This window comes from Cervus elaphus, chromosome X (genome assembly GCF_910594005.1).
Source record: "Cervus elaphus chromosome X, mCerEla1.1, whole genome shotgun sequence".
NCBI lineage: Eukaryota > Metazoa > Chordata > Mammalia > Artiodactyla > Cervidae > Cervus > Cervus elaphus.
In genome coordinates this window covers 96,770,893-96,787,284 of record NC_057848.1, presented here as the reverse complement: position 1 = coordinate 96,787,284, position 16,392 = coordinate 96,770,893, and positions in this window count along the sequence as shown.

The window sequence follows — 16,392 nt, the reverse complement described above, 5'->3', positions numbered from 1 at the left end:
GGTGGCCTCATAGAATGAGTTTGGAAGCTTACCTTCATCTGCAATTTTCTGGAAGAGTTTGAGTAAGATAGGTGTTAGCTCTTCTCTAAATTTTTGGTAGAATTCAGCTGTGAAGCCATCTGGTCCTGGGCTTTTGTTTGCTGGAAGATTTTTGATTACAGTTTCGATTTCCTTGCTTGTGATGGGTCTGTTAAGATCTTCTATTTCTTCCTGGTTCAGTTTTGGAAAGTAATACTTTTCTAAGAATTTGTCCATTTCATCCAAGTTGTCCATTTTATTGGCATAGAGCTGCTGGTAGTAGTCTCTTATGATCCTTTGTATTTCAGTGTTGTCTGTTGTGATCTCTCCATTTTCATTTCTAATTTTGTTGATTTGGTTCTTCTCCCTTTGTTTCTTAATGAGTCTTGCTAATGGTTTGTCAATTTCGTTTATTTTTTCAAAAAACCAGCTTTTAGCTTTGTTGATTTTTGCTATGGTCTCTTTAGTTTCTTTTGCATTTATTTCTGCCCTGATTTTTAAGATTTCTTTCCTTCTGCTAACTCTGGGGTTCTTCATTTCTTCCTTCTCTAATTGCTTTAGGTGTAGAGTTAGGTTATTTATTTGGTTTTTTTCTTGTTTCTTGATGTAAGCCTGTAATGCTATGAACCTTCCCCTTAGCACTGCTTTTACAGTGTCCCATAGGTTTTGGGTTGTTGTGTTTTCATTTTCATTCATTTCTATACATATTTTGATTTCTTTTTTGATTTCTTCTATGATTTGTTGGTTTTGCACTACAAAGGAAACTATAAGTAAGGTGAAAAGACAGCCCTCAGATTGGGAGAAAATAATAGCAAATGAAGAAACAGACAAAGGATTAATCTCAAAAATATACAAGCAACTCCTGAAGCTCAATTCCAGAAAAATAAATGACCCAATCAAAAAATGGGCCAAAGAACTAAACAGACATTTCTCCAAAGAAGACATACAGATGGCTAACAAACACATGAAAAGGTGCTCAACATCACTCATTATTAGAGAAATGCAAATCAAAACCACAATGAGGTACCATTACACACCAGTCAGGATGGCTGCTATCCAAAAGTCTACAAGCAATAAATGCTGGAGAGGGTGTGGAGAAAAGGGAACCCTCTTACACTGTTGGTGGGAATGCAAACTAGTACAGCCGCTATGGAAAACAGTGTGGAGATTTCTTAAAAAAACTGGAAATAGAACTGCCATATGACCCAGCAATCCCACTTCTGGGCATACACACTGAGGAAACCAGATCTGAAAGAGACACTTGCACCCCAATGTTCATCGCAGCACTGTTTATAATAGCCAGGATATGGAAGCAACCTAGATGCCCATCAGCAGATGAATGGATAAGGAAGCTGTGGTACATATACACCATGGAATATTACTCAGCCATTAAAAAGAATTCATTTGAACCAGTCCTAATGAGATGGATGAAGCTGGAGCCCATTATACAGAGTGAAGTAAGCCAGAAAGATAAAGAACATTACAGCATACTAATACATATATATGGAATTTAGAAAGGTGATAACGATAACCCTATATGCAAAACAGAAAAAGAGACACAGAAATACAGAACAGACTTTTGAACTCTGTGGGAGAAGGTGAGGGTGGGATGTTTCAAAAGAACAGCATGTATACTGTCTATGGTGAAACAGATCACCAGCCCAGGTGGGATGCATGAGACAAGTGCTCCGGCCTGGTGCACTGGGAAGACCCAGAGGAATCGGGTGGAGAGTGAGGTGGGAGGGGGGATCGGGATTGGGAATACATGTAAATCCATGGCTGATTCAAAGAATTAAAAAAAAAAATAAAAAATTAAAAAATAAAAACCACTAGCAAAGCCTTGAAAAAAAAAAAAAAAAAAAAAAGAAAAAGAAAACAAGAAATCTGAGGAAGAAAATATTTTAATGAGCATACAAACTGAAATCAAGATTGCGGGGAGAAATATCAGTAACCTCAAATATACAGATGATATCACCTTTAATGGAACAAAGTGAAGGGATTAAAGAACCCCTTGATGAAGGTGAAAGAAGAGTGTGAAAAAAACTGGCTTAAAGCTCAACATTCATAAAACAAAGATCATGGCATCCAGTTCTATCGTTTCATGGCAAATAGATGGGGAAACAAGGGAAACAGTGATAGACTTTATTTTCTTGGGCTCAAAAATCACCGTGGATGGTGACTGCAACCATGAAATTAAAAATGCTTACTCATATCAATGTATGGCAAAAACCACTAAAATATTGTAAAGTAATTAGCCTCCAACTAATATAAATAAATGAACAACGACAACCGAAAAGATGCTTGCTCCTTGGAAGAAGAAGTATGACAAACCTAGACAGCATTTTAAAAAGAAGAGACATCACTTTGCCAACAAAGGTCCGTACAGTCAGAGCTGTGGTTTTTCCAGTAGTCATGTATGGATCTGAGAGCTGGACAATAAAAAAGACTGAGCACCAAAGAATTGATGCCTTTGAATTGTACTGCTGGAGAAGACTCTTGAGAGTCCCTTGGGCTGCAAGGAGATCCCACCATTCAATCTTAAAGGAAATCAACCCTGAATGTTTATTGGAAGGACTGATGATGAAGTTGAAGTTCCATTACTTTGGCTGCCTGATGCGAAGAACCCACTCAATGGTAAAGACCTTGATGCTGGGAAAGATTGAGGGCAGGAGGAGAAGGGGACAACAGAGGATGAGATGGTTTAATGACATCACTGATTCAAAAGACATGAGTTTGAGAAAACTCCAAGAGATGATTAAGGACAGGGAAGTCTGGTGTCTTGCAGTTGCAAAGAGTCAGATATGACTGAGAGACTGAACAACAACAAGTTACAAGCATAAAAAGAGAGATGAGACAAAGAGGAAACTCATACTTCTAGCAATAATCAACATCTTAGGTTCCTCCAGAACTCACAATTGGCAAATTCAGCATCCTACAGACCAAGGCTTCCCTGGTAGCTCAGTTGGTAAAAAGTCTGCCTGTAAAGCAGGAGGTCCCAGTTCAATTCCTGGGTTAGGAAGATCCACTGGAGAGGGGGTAGGTTACACACACCACTATTCTTGATCTTCCTTGGTGGCTCAGCTGGCAAATGATCTGCCTTCAATGCAGGAGACCTGGGTTCAATCCCTGGGTTGTGAGCATGCCTGGGGAAAGGAAAGGGTACCCACTCCAGTATTCTGGCCTGGAGATGACTTTCACTTTCACAGACAAGGAAATAAAAGTCAAATAGTCGACGAGGAGGGAACTAAGACGGCAGAAGAATAGGATGGGGAGACAACTTTCTCCCCTACAAATTCATCAAAAGAACATTTGACGCTGAGCAAACTCCACAAAAACAACTTTTGATCACTAGCAGAGGACATCAGACACCCAGAAAAGCAGCCCATTGTCGTTGAAAGGAGTGCTGTATGTAGGGAGAAGTCTTGAGGCTACTGAAAGAATACAACTGAAACCCAGAGGCAAGAGGCTTAAGCCCAAAACCTGAGAACACCAGAGAACTCCTGACTACAGAAAACATTAATTAATAAGAGATCATCCAAAAGCCTCCATACCTACACTGAAACCAACCACCACCCAAGAGCCAATAAATTCCAGAGCAAGACAAACCATGCAAATTCTCCAGCAACACAGGAATATAGCCCTGAGCATCAATATACAGGCTGCCCAAAGTCACACCAAACCCATAGACCCATCTCAAAGCTAACTACTGGACACTTCAGTGCACTCCAGAGAGAAGAAATCCAGCTCCATCCACCAGAACACCGACACAAGCTTCTCTAACCAGCAAACCTCGACAAGCCAAACACCCAGCCCCACCCACTGGGAGAAACCTCCACAATAAAAAGGAAACACAGACTACCAGAAAACAAGAAGGCCACCCCAAACACAGCAATCTAAATAAGATGAAAAGGCAGAGAAATATCCAGCAGGTAAAGGAACATGAAAAATGGCCACCAAGCCAAACAAAAGAGGAGGAGATAGAGAATCTACCTGAAAAAGAATTTAGAATAATGATAATAAAAATGATCCAAAATCTTGAAAACAAAATGGAGTTACAGATAAATAGCCTGGAGACAAGGATTGAGAAGATGCAAGAAATGTTTAACAAGGACCTAGAAGAAATAAGAATGAGTCAATTAAAAATGAATAAAACAAAAAATGAGATCAAAAACACTCTGGAGGGAACCAACAGTAGAATAACGGAGGCAGAAGACAGGATAAATGAGGTAGAAGATAACATGGTGGAAATAAATGAAGCAGAGAGGAAAAGAGAAAAAAAAAATTTAAAATGAGGACAACCTCAGGGACCTCTGGGACAATGTGAAACGCCCCAACATTGGAATCATAGGAGTCCCAGAAGAAGAAGACAAAAAGAAAGGCCATGAGAAGATACTCGAGGAGATAATAGCTGAAAACTTCCCCAAAATGGGGAAGGAAATAGCCACCCAAGTCCAAGAAACCCAGAGAGTCCCAAACAGGATAAACACAAGGCAAAACATCCCAAGACATATATTAGTCAATTTATCAAAGATCAAACACAAAGAACAAATACTTAAAGCAGCAAGGGAGAAACAACAAATAACACACAAGGGAATTCCCATAAGGATAACAGCTGAACTTTCAATAGCAACTCTTCAGGCTAGAAGGGAATGGCAGGACATACTTAAAGTTATGAAAGAGAATAACCTACAACCCAGATTACTGTACCCAGCAAGGATTTCATTTAGATATGAAGGAGAATTTAAAAGCTTTACAGACAAGCAAAAGCTGAGAGAATTCAGCACCACCAAACCAGCTCTTCAACAAATGCTAAAGGATCTTCTCTAGACAGGAAACACAGAAAGGTTTTATGAACGTGAACCCAAAACAACAAAGCAAATGGCAATGGGACCATTCTTTTCAATAATTACCGTAAATGTAAATGGGTTGAATGCCCCAACCAAAAGACAAAGACTGGCTGAATGGATACAAAAACAAGACCCCAATATATGCTGTCTACAAGAGACCCACCTCAAAACAAGAGACACATACAGACTGAAAGTGAAGAGCTGGAAAAAAAAATATTCCAAGCAAGCGGAGACCAAAAGAAAGCAGGACTGTTGGTAGGAATGCAAACTAGCACAGCCGCTATGGAGAACAGTGTGGAGATTTCTTTAAAAACTGTAATTAGAACTGCCATATGACCCAGCAATCCCACTTCTGGGCATACACACTGAGGAACAGGTCTGAAAGAGATGCATGCACCCCAGTGTTCATGGCAGCACTGTTTATAATAGCCAGGACATGGAAGCAACCCAGATGCCCATGAGCAGACGAATGGATAAGGAAGCTGTGGTAAATATACACTGTGAAATATTACTCAACCATTAAAAAGAATTCATTTGAATCAGTTCTAATGAGATGGATGAAACTGGAGCCCATTATACAGAGTGAAGTAAGCCAGAAAGATAAACACCAATACAGTATACTAATGCATATATGTGGAATTTAGAAAGATGGTAACCATAACCCTAAATGCAAAACAGAAAAAGAGACACAGATATACAGAACAGAATTTTGGACTCTGTGGGAGAAGGCGAGGGTGGGATGATTCGAGGGAACAGCATCGAAACATGTATATTATCTAGGGTGAAACATATCACCAGCCCAGGCTGGATGCATGAGACAAGTGCTCGGGCCTGGTGCACTGGGAAGACCCAGAGGAATCGGGTGGAGAGGGAGGCGGGAGGGGGGATCGGGATGGGGAATACATGTAAATCCATGGCTGGTTCATGCCAATGAATGACAAAAACCACTACAATATTATAAAGTAATTAGCCTCCAACTAATAAAAATAAATGGAAAAAAAAAAAAAAGAAAGCAGGAGTCACAATACTTATATCAGATAAAAAACAGACTTCAAAATAAAGGCTGTGAAAAGAGACAAAGAAGGACACTGCATAATGATCAAAGGATAAATCCAAGAAGAAGATATAACAATTAAAAATATATATGCACCCAACATAGGAGCACAATATGTAAGGCAAATGCTAACAAGAATGAAGGGGGAAATTAACAAAAACAAATATTAGTGGGATACTTTAATACCCCACCACACCTATGGACATATAAACTAAACAGAAAATTACAAGGAAACACAAAGTTTAAATGACACAATGGTCCAGCTAGACCTAACTGATATCTATAGGACATTTCACCCCAAAACAATCAATTTCACCTTTTTCTCAAGTGCATATGGAACCTTCTCCAGAATAGATCACATCCTGGACCATAAATCTAGCCTTGGTAAATTCAAAAAATTGAAATCATTCCAGTCATCTTTTCTGATCACAATGCAGTAAGATTAGATCTCAATTACAGGAAAAAAAACTATTAAAAATTCTAACATATGGAGGCTAAATAACACGCTTCTGAATAATGAACAAATCATAGAAGAAATCAAAAAAGAAATCAAAATATGCATAGAAATGAATGAGTATGAAAACACAACAACCCAAAACCTATGGGACACTGTAAAAGCAGTGCTAATGGGAAGGTTCATAGCAGTACAGGCTTACCTCAAGAAACAAGAAAATAGTCAAATAAATAACCTAACTTGACACCTAAAGCAACTAGAGAAGTAAGAAATGAAGAACCCCAGGGTTAGTAGAAGGAAAGAAGTCTTAAAAATTAGGGCAGAAAATAAACTCAAAATGGATTAAAGATCTAAATGTAAGACCAGAAACTATAAAACTCCTAGAGGAGGACATAGGCAAAACACTGTCCCACATAAATCACAGCAGGATCCTCTATGACCCACCTCCCAGAATATTGAAAATAAAAGCAAAATTAAACAAACGGAACCTAATTAAGCTTTTGCACAACAAAGGAAATGATAAGCAAGGTGAAAAGACAGCCTTCGGAATGGGAGAAAATTACAGCAAACGAAGCAGCAGACAAAGGATTAATCTCAAAAATATACAAGCAGCTCCTGCAGCTCAATTCCAGAAAATTAAATGACCCAATCAAAAAATGGGCCAAAGAACTAAACAGACATTTCTCCAAAGAAGACATACAGATGGCTAACAAACACATGAAAAGATGCTCAACATCACTCATTATCAGAGAAATGCAAATCAAAACCACAATGAGGTACCATAACACGCCAGTCAGGATGGCTGCTATCCAAAAGTCTACAAGCAATAAATGCTGGAGAGGGTGTGGAGAAAAGGGAACCCTCTTACACTGTTGGTGGGAATGCAAACTAGTACAGCCATTATGGAGAATAGTGTGGAGATTCCTTAAAAACTGGAAATAGAACTGCCATATGACCCAGCAATCCCACTCCTGGGGATACACACCGAGGAAACTAGATCTGAAAGAGACACGTGCACCCCAATGTTCATCGCAGCACTGTTTATAATTATTGGGACATGGAAGCAACCTAGATGCCCATAAGCAGATGATTGGATAAGGAAACTATGGTACATATACACCATGGAATATTACTCAGCCATTAAAAATAATTCATTTGAATCAGTTCTAATGAGATGGATGAAACTGGAGCCCATTATATAGAGTGAAGTAAGCCAGAAAGATAAAGACCAATACAGTATACTAACACATATATATGGAATTTAAAAAGATGGTAACAATTACCCAATATGTAAAACAGAAAAAGAGACACAGATGTACAGAACAGACTTTGAGACTCTGTGGGAAAAGGCGAGGGTGGGATGTTCAGAGAGGATAGCATTGAAACAAGTAGAATATCAAGGGTGAAACAGACCACCAGCCCAGGTTTTATGCATGAGACAAGTGCTTAGGGCTGGTGCACTGGGAAGACCCAGAGGGATGGAATAGGGAGGAAGGTGGGAGGGGGGATCGGGATGGGGAATACATGTAAATCCATGGCTGATTCATGTCAATGTATGGCACAAACCACTACAATACTGTAATTAGCCTCCAACTAATAAAAATAAATGAAAAAAAAAAGTCAAATAGTCTGTTAGAATTGAGATACAATAGGGAACTGTGTGCTCTGAGGAAAAGTGGGAGCATGAGACTTTCTAATAGGGACTCAAGCTTCCCACCTTAACCTGATTTTTGCCACTAGGGAAAGTTGCCTGTACTTCTGATATTTTTCATAAGTCAAAAATCTAAATTTGTCTATGAAATTCCCTGATTTTTATGTATTCAGTCAGTTCAGTCTCTCAGTCATGTCTGACTCTTTGCGACCCCATGCATGGACTGCAGCACACCAGGCTTCCCTGTCCATCACCAACTCCTGGAGTTTACTCAAACCCATGTCCATTGTGCCAGTGATGCCATCCAACCATCTCATCCTCTGTCATCCCCTGTTCCTCCTGCCTTCAATCTTTCCTAGCATCACGGTCTTTTCAAATGAGTCAGCTCTTCATATCAGGTGGCCAAACTATTGGAGTTTCAGCCTCAGCATCAGTCCTTCCAATGAATATTCAGGACTCCTTTCCTTTAGGATGGACTGGTTGGATCTCCTCGCAGTCCAAGGGACTTCAAGAGTCTACTCCAACACCACAGTTCAAAAGCATCAATTCCTCAGTGCTCAGCTTTCTTTATAGTCCAACTGTCACATCCATATATGACTACTGGAAAAAACATAGCTTTGACTAGAAGGACCTTTGTTGGCAAAATAATGTCTCTCTTTTTTAATATGCTCTCTAGGTTGGTCATAACTTTTCTTCCAAGGAGCAAGTGTCTTTTAATTTCATGGCTGCAGTCACCATCTGCAGTGATTTTGGATTTTTATTTTGGATTTATATATTAGTCACTGGTAAAATTAAGGAAAAAAAAAAACAGGATTGGCTAGAAATGAACACAACCATAGGATCAATTTATACTATTATTCTTAAATTTCTGATATCTAGAGTAGGAACATGAAATTCCAATGATTCTGCAATGAAAGAAAGCAATGTAATCTTCTTCTTACCTCCTGAAAAGAGTGTGTTTAACAACACAACTCACACAGATACACATACCTCTGTTCTCACAGTTGAGGAACACCTACCAAAAATTCATATAATTCATATGCTGCCCTTTTCCTATGTGGTAGTATTCAGCGAGGATAGCTAGCTTCATTAAGTCTGTTGTAAAACTCTGAAGTTGGATCACTCTTGAATTTGGGAAACAAAGCTAGCAATTTGATAATATATGCAGTTTTTAGCCCAATATTTGCCTCATTGTATTTATTCTACTAATGCTCATTTGATTTCCATTCTAGGTTATGATGAAGAGTTAACTACCACTCTAAGTGTATTTATTGCACAAGGAAATCATGTTAATTTATTTATTCATTTGAATAATTGACACTTTAATAAAGACGGTGATGTTAATATAATCAATTATTAAAATGCACACAATCAGTTTCCTAGATAAGGAATGTGTGTGCAGTGATTCTTATGACTTTGGTAATGGGCTATACATTTGCTGAGCACTTTCTCCCATCCCAGATCTTTAATATTTAGATCCTATACATCTATAGCATCAGAGATAAAAAGATGAAGTGGAAGGATGAAAGGTAATTGTTTTCTAGTAGTGCCCTCTGATCTGCCACACAAGGGAAAGTGGAAGAGGGAAGAGTAGAAAGGTTTTGGTATCATTATTTTATGAAAAAATAGGTCTAAGAGTTAGGAGATCCAAGTTCTACTTAAATGGTGGCTCCTTAAGCAACAGCTTTTACTTAACTTTCAGTTTCCTCATATACTAAAGCTGTGGGTTGGGGAACTAGAAACAGCCCTGGCCTTACCTATTTTGTGGGACTGTTTAGAGAGGGTAAAAGTGTTTTAACAGATGGTATGCCTCTTCGGAAATCTGAGATGTCATATTATAAAAGCAGAGAACTATTATCATTATTTTTGGAATCTTCATCTCTTCCAAAGCCTCATCTAGCTCTCAATGGGACACTGTCTATGCATATATGCCTGTTTCTTTTTCAATAAAAACATATGATCCATTCAATTAAAACATCTTTACTTTGAGTAAAGTAGTCTAACAGTGATTTTCAATCAGGTGTGTTTTTCCCTCTCTCCTGACCCAGGATACCTGTGCAAATATCTTGAGACAATTTTGATTACCTCAACTAGGTTGAGGTGTGCTAGTGTTACTAGCACATAATAGACAGAGAACAAGAATGCTGCTAGACATGCTACAATATATGGGACAATTCCTTCCAATTAAGTATTATGTGATTCAAAACTGCAAAATTGGGAGACGGCCTGTACAGGCACTTTTCCAAAGAAGACATTACAGAGGCCAACAGGCTCATGAAAAGATGTTCAACATCATTAATATTTAGTGTCATTTAATATCATTTTAATAATATTAAAAATGCAAATAAAAAACACAATGAGATATTACTTCACATCTGTAAGAATTAAGTCACCAAAAAAGATTAAAAAAAATTAAGTGCTGGTGAGGATGTTGAAAAAAGGGACCACTAATACATGGTGGAAATGTAAATTGGTACTGTCACTATGGAAAACAGCATGGAAGCTTCTCAAAAAATTAAAAATAGAACTATCAAATGATCCAGCAATTTCATTTTTGGGGTATATATCTGAATAAAAAGTAAATAGTTAATTGTAAAAGATATATGAACTTTATTGTTCATAGCAGCATTATTTAAAGTGCTGCTATGAGTATGTATGTGCTATACTGTGCTGTGCTCTGTATTTTGGTCATTTCCAACTCTTTCGACCCTTTGGACTATAGCCCATCAGACTCTTCTGTCCATGGACTTTTTGAGGCAATAATACTGAAGCGGGTTGCCATTTCCTCCTCCAGGGGATTTTCCCAACCCAGGGACTGAACCCACATCTTCTGTATCTCTTGCATTGCAGGTGGACAGGTGGACTCTTTAACAATGGGCCATCAGGGAAACCCTATGAATGTGTGTGTGTGTGTGTGTGTGTGTGTGTGTGTGTGTGTATTCAATGGAATACTACTTAGCTATGAAATTAATGAAAATTTGCTATTTGTAACAACATGATAGATTTGAAGAGTATTGCACTTAGTGAAATAAGTCACAGAAAGACAAATACTGTATGTTTTCACTTATATACAGAATTTGAAAAATAAAGCAAATGAATGAATATAAAAAAACAGACTCACAGTTACAGAAATCAAATCAGTTGGGGGAAGGGTGGACAGAGGGGCAAGAGAGGAGAAGGGTAGATTTCATTTTGTTCAGTCACTCAGTTATAGCCAACTCTCTGTGACCCCATGGACTGCAACACACCAGACTTCCATGTCCTTCACCAATTCTCGAAGCTTCCTCAAACTCATGTCCATTGAGTCAGTGATGCCATCCAACCATCTCATCCCCTGTCGTCCCCTTCTCCTCCTGACTTCAATCTTTCCCATCATCAGGGTCTTTTCTAGTGAGTTGGATCTTCCCATCAAGCAGCCAAAGTATTGGAGCTTTAGCTTCAGCATCAGTGCTTCCAAAAAATATTCAGGATTGATTTCCTTTAGGATTGATTGATTTGATCTCCTTGCAGTCGAATGGACTCTCAAAAGTCCTCTCCAGCACCATAGTTTGAAGGCATCAATTTTTTGACTTTCAGCTTTCTTTATGGTGCAACACTCACGTCCATATGTGACTACTGGTAAAACCATAGTTTTGATTATATGGGCCTTTGTTGGCAAAGTAATGTCTCTACTTTTTAATTTGCCTCCTAGTTTGGTCATAGCTTTTCTTCCAAGGAGCAAGCATCTTTTAATTTCATGGCTTCAGCCACCATCTGAAGTGATTTTGGAGCCCAAGAAAATAATTTTTTTCACTGTTTCCATTGCTTCCCCATCTATGTGCCATGAAGTGATGGGATCAGATGCCGTGATCTTTTTTTTTTTTTTTTTGAATGTTGAGTTTCAAGCCAGCTTAAAAAAATTATTGATTTTAATTGGAGGCTAATTACTTTATAATATTGTAGTGGTTTTTTTTGCCATACATTAACATGAATCAGCCATGGGTGTACATGTGTTCCCCATCCAGAACACCCCTCCCACCTCCCTCCCCATCCCATCCTTCAGTGTCATCCCAGTGCACCAGCCCTGAGCACCATATCTCATGCATCAATCCTGGACTATTAAGCCAGCTTTTTCACTCTCCTCTTTTGCTTTCATCAAGAGGCTCTTCAGTTTTTCTTCCCTTTCTGCCATAATGGTGGTGTCTTCTGTCTATCTGAAGTTATTGATATTTCTCCCAGCAATCATGAATCCAGCTTATGCTTCATTCAACCCAGCATTCTGCATGATGTACTCTGCATATAATTTAAATAAGCAGGGTGACAATATACAGCCTTGATGTATTCCTCTCCCAAAGTTGAATTAGTTTGTTGCTCCATGTCTGGTTCTAACTGTTGCTTCTTGACCTGCGTACAGGTTTCTCAGGAGGCAGGTAAGGTAGTCTGGTATTCTCTCTCATCTCTTGAAGAATTTTCCACAGTTTGTTGTGACCCACACAGTCAAAGGCTTTTGGATAGTCAATAAAGCAGAAGTAAATGTTTTTCTGGCATTCTCTTGCTTTTTTTATGATCCAGCTGATGTTGGCAATTTGATCTCTGCTTCCTATGCCTTTTCTAAACCCATATTGAGCATCTGGAAGTGCAAACTGCTTGGTATAAAATATATAATATACAACGATGGAATGTACATCACACATCAGTGTATCATCTGATTTACCTAGTTTATCCACCAGTGGATTTACCTGTCTGGTAAAATTCGCTGTGTCTTTGTTTTGAGGAGATAAACTTAAGTATCTGACAGAAGATTTTATAAAATTAAGTTGTTGTTTCATTTAAAATGATATGTTATTGATGGAAAAAAAGACATTTTGAAAACAGAATGAGTTTTCTCTGTGGTTTTTGTTTGTTCATTTATTTTAAATTAAGTGATTTTTTTGCCATGATCTCTCAAATACTATGGAGAAAGCAAAGTATTTTAATTGACTGAATTACTTTTATTCAGAATATTTTGGAGGAATAATTTGACATATTAATTAGATACAGAAAGCATGGCTGAAATTTAATAGGAAATGTTTAAATTATCAAATTTTAAAACACATGATTTATTCAATGGATATACTAAGTTGATAATATTAGATGGATATTTCATTATATTTTCAGTATCTTATCAAATTATTTAAAATATGGATTAATGATTAATGCACATTAGTAAATTGTTATATCATGCAAGCATAGCTTTTAGATAAAAAGCTTTATAATAAACAGTACAGATCTGAAGCATGCTCCCATGGAAAGGCAAAGAGCTCAGAACAGTTTCAACCAAGTTCAAAGTATTTTCACATACATCATCATATTTTTAGTGATTATATGTTTGTAGTATTTGAAGTTCCACAAAGTGAGAAAGCTGTCTATGCATTTTCTACTTTTTTATACAAAGGATCATCTCCGGATTCAGATTCTTATGAACTGAAAGCCTTAACTTCATTGCTGTTAAGATGATGGAATAAATGAATTATTACATTCTGTCATTCTTTCTGAAGAAGAATAATCTTCTTTCTCAGTATTAAAATGGCTTTCAGGCAAATCAAACAAACATAAATCATACCATAAGACCATCATCTGATGTTAGTAAAGCATTCTGTAATAAGGAGTTTTTTGTGTTGTATTTGGGAAATAAGTATAACAGGATGCTTAAAAAGGACTATAGTACCTGTAATTTTTAAAAATATAGTTTAAAAGTCTTATTTGTATAATATTTGTAAATAATAAATATTTAAATATATCAATTTATGTTTTTTTCATTGATTTTAGAAAAATGGGTTAAGAATTATTAGAAACATATTTCATTAAAAGGAAACACCTCTATTTACAAAACGTGGAGACAAAATGGTTATACTGTATATTCGGCATTTTCTTATGACAACACAATATCTTTCTTTACATGCTTATTTCTTGAATAAGATTGTAAAAGATACATTATTTTAGAAAGACAAATGGAAATTTTACAATAACAAATCAATATCTCTTTTAGTGCTTATAACATAGAAGTATTTTCTCTTGTGATTTTATAGAACATGTGATGGTAGAACTATGGAAAATTTTTGAGGTAAAAAAGTCATGACATACCAATATCTAGAATAATACCAAACTTCATTTCAAATGGAGAAACTTTCTCTGGTTAGATAATCAGTAAAGCTAGTAATTTAAATTATCAATAAATGCTTGTAGGTGAACTGCAATTCATCTACTTCCACATTACCAATAATAAGTAAATAATGACATTTATCATAGAATAGAAATATTTAGGAGTATTACTGAATAATGAATTATCTTAGGGCATAATATTCAGTTTGGTAACTGAACAGTGCATGTTGTAATTGAATAGAAATAGAAGCATCTAGAAGTTTTTAGAAAATAGAGAAGAAATTAACTTCTCTTTTATTTGGAACTCTGGTAAAAGTTACTTAATTATATATGTCAAACACTCAGCTCTGTGCTGTAATTTGATAGATATATTTAATAACTTAATATCATTGTTAAGTTGTTCTGATAGTTCAAAAGTGAAAGATGAGCCATTGGATCCCCTGCTTCAAAAATGATGAAAAGGGTTAATTTGCAAAATGTTATTTTATGAAAATAGAAGAACTATGAGCAAGTCTGTTTTGGAATTTACAGGCACATTATATTTAACACAGTCACATCCATAAATGGTATCAAATGTAGTTTTGTTGCTATCTCTCATTTTTCATTACTAAGATGGAAAAACTCTGAAAATCATCTGACTACATCTCACTTTTAAATAAGGATTTAAATCTCATTTATATTATAAACTTCAGTATATATGACTAATTTGATATTCCATTTGGTACTATTTATAGATCACAATGATGTGATCACTCACCTAGAACCAGACATCCTGGAATGTGAAGTCAAGTGGGCCTTAGAAAGCATCACTACGAACAAAGCTAGTGGATATGATGGAATTCCAGTTGAACTATTTCAAATCCTGAAAGATGATGCTGTGACAGTGCTGCACTCAATATGCCAGCAAATTTGGAAAACTCAGCAGTGGCCACAGGACTGGAAAAGGTCAACTTTCATTCCAGTCGCTAAGAAAGGCAATCCCAAAGAATGCTCAAACTACCGCACAATTGCCCTCATCTCACACGCTAGTAAAGTAGTGCTCAAAATTCTCCAAGCCAGGCTTCAGCAATACGTGAACCGAGAGCTTCCAGATGCTTAAGTTTGTTTTAGAAAAGGCAGAGGAACCAGAAATCAAATTGCCAATATTCGCTGGATTATCGAAAAAGCAAGAGAGTTCCAGAAAACATATATTTCTGCTTTATTGACTATGCCAAAGCCTTCAACTTTGTGGATCACGATAAACTGTGGAAAATTCTGAAGGAGATGGGAATACCAGACCACCTGACCTGCCTCTTGAGAAACCTGTATGCAGGTCAGGAAGCAACAGTTAGAACTGGACATGGAACAACAGACTGGTTCCAAATAGGAAAAGGAGTACACCAAGGCTGTATATAGTCACCCTGCTTATTTAACTTATATGCAGAGTACATCATGAGAAATCCTGGGTTGGAAGAAGCACAAGCTGGAATCAAGATTGCTGGGAGAAATATCAATAACCTCAGATATGCAGATGACACCACCCTTATGGCAGAGAGTGAAGAGGAACTGAAAAGCCTCTTGATGAAAGTGAAAGAGGAGAGTGAAAATGTTGGCTTAAAGCTTAACATTCAGAAAACTAAGATCATGGCATCTGGTCCCATCACCTCATGGGAAATAGATGGGGAGACAGTGGAAACAGTGTCAGACTTTATTTTTGGGGTCTCCAAAATCACTGCAGATGGTGACTGCAGCCATGAAATTAAAAGACACTTACTCCTTGGAAGAAAAGTTATGACCAACCTAGATAGCATATTAAAAAGCAGAGACATTACTTTGCCAACAAAAGTCTGTCTGTTAAGGCTATGGTTTTTCCAGTGGTCATGTATGGATGTGAGCGTTGGACTGTGAAGAAAGCTGAGTGCCGAAAAATTGATGCTTTTGAGTTGTGGTGTTGGAGAAGACTCTTGAGAGTACCTTGGACTGCAAGGAGATCCAACCAGTCTATCCTAAAGGAGATCAGTCCTGGGTGTTCATTGGAAGGACTGATGCTGAAGCTGAAACTCCAATACTTTGGCCACCTCATGTGAAGAGTTGACTCATTGGAAAAGACCCTGATGCTGGGAGGGATTGGGGGCAGGAGGAGAAGGGAACGACAGAGGATGAGATGGCTGGATGGCATCACCGACTCGATGGGTATGAGTTTGAGTAAATTCCGGGAGTTGGTGATGGACAGGGAGGCCTGATGTGCTACGATTCATGGGATCACAAA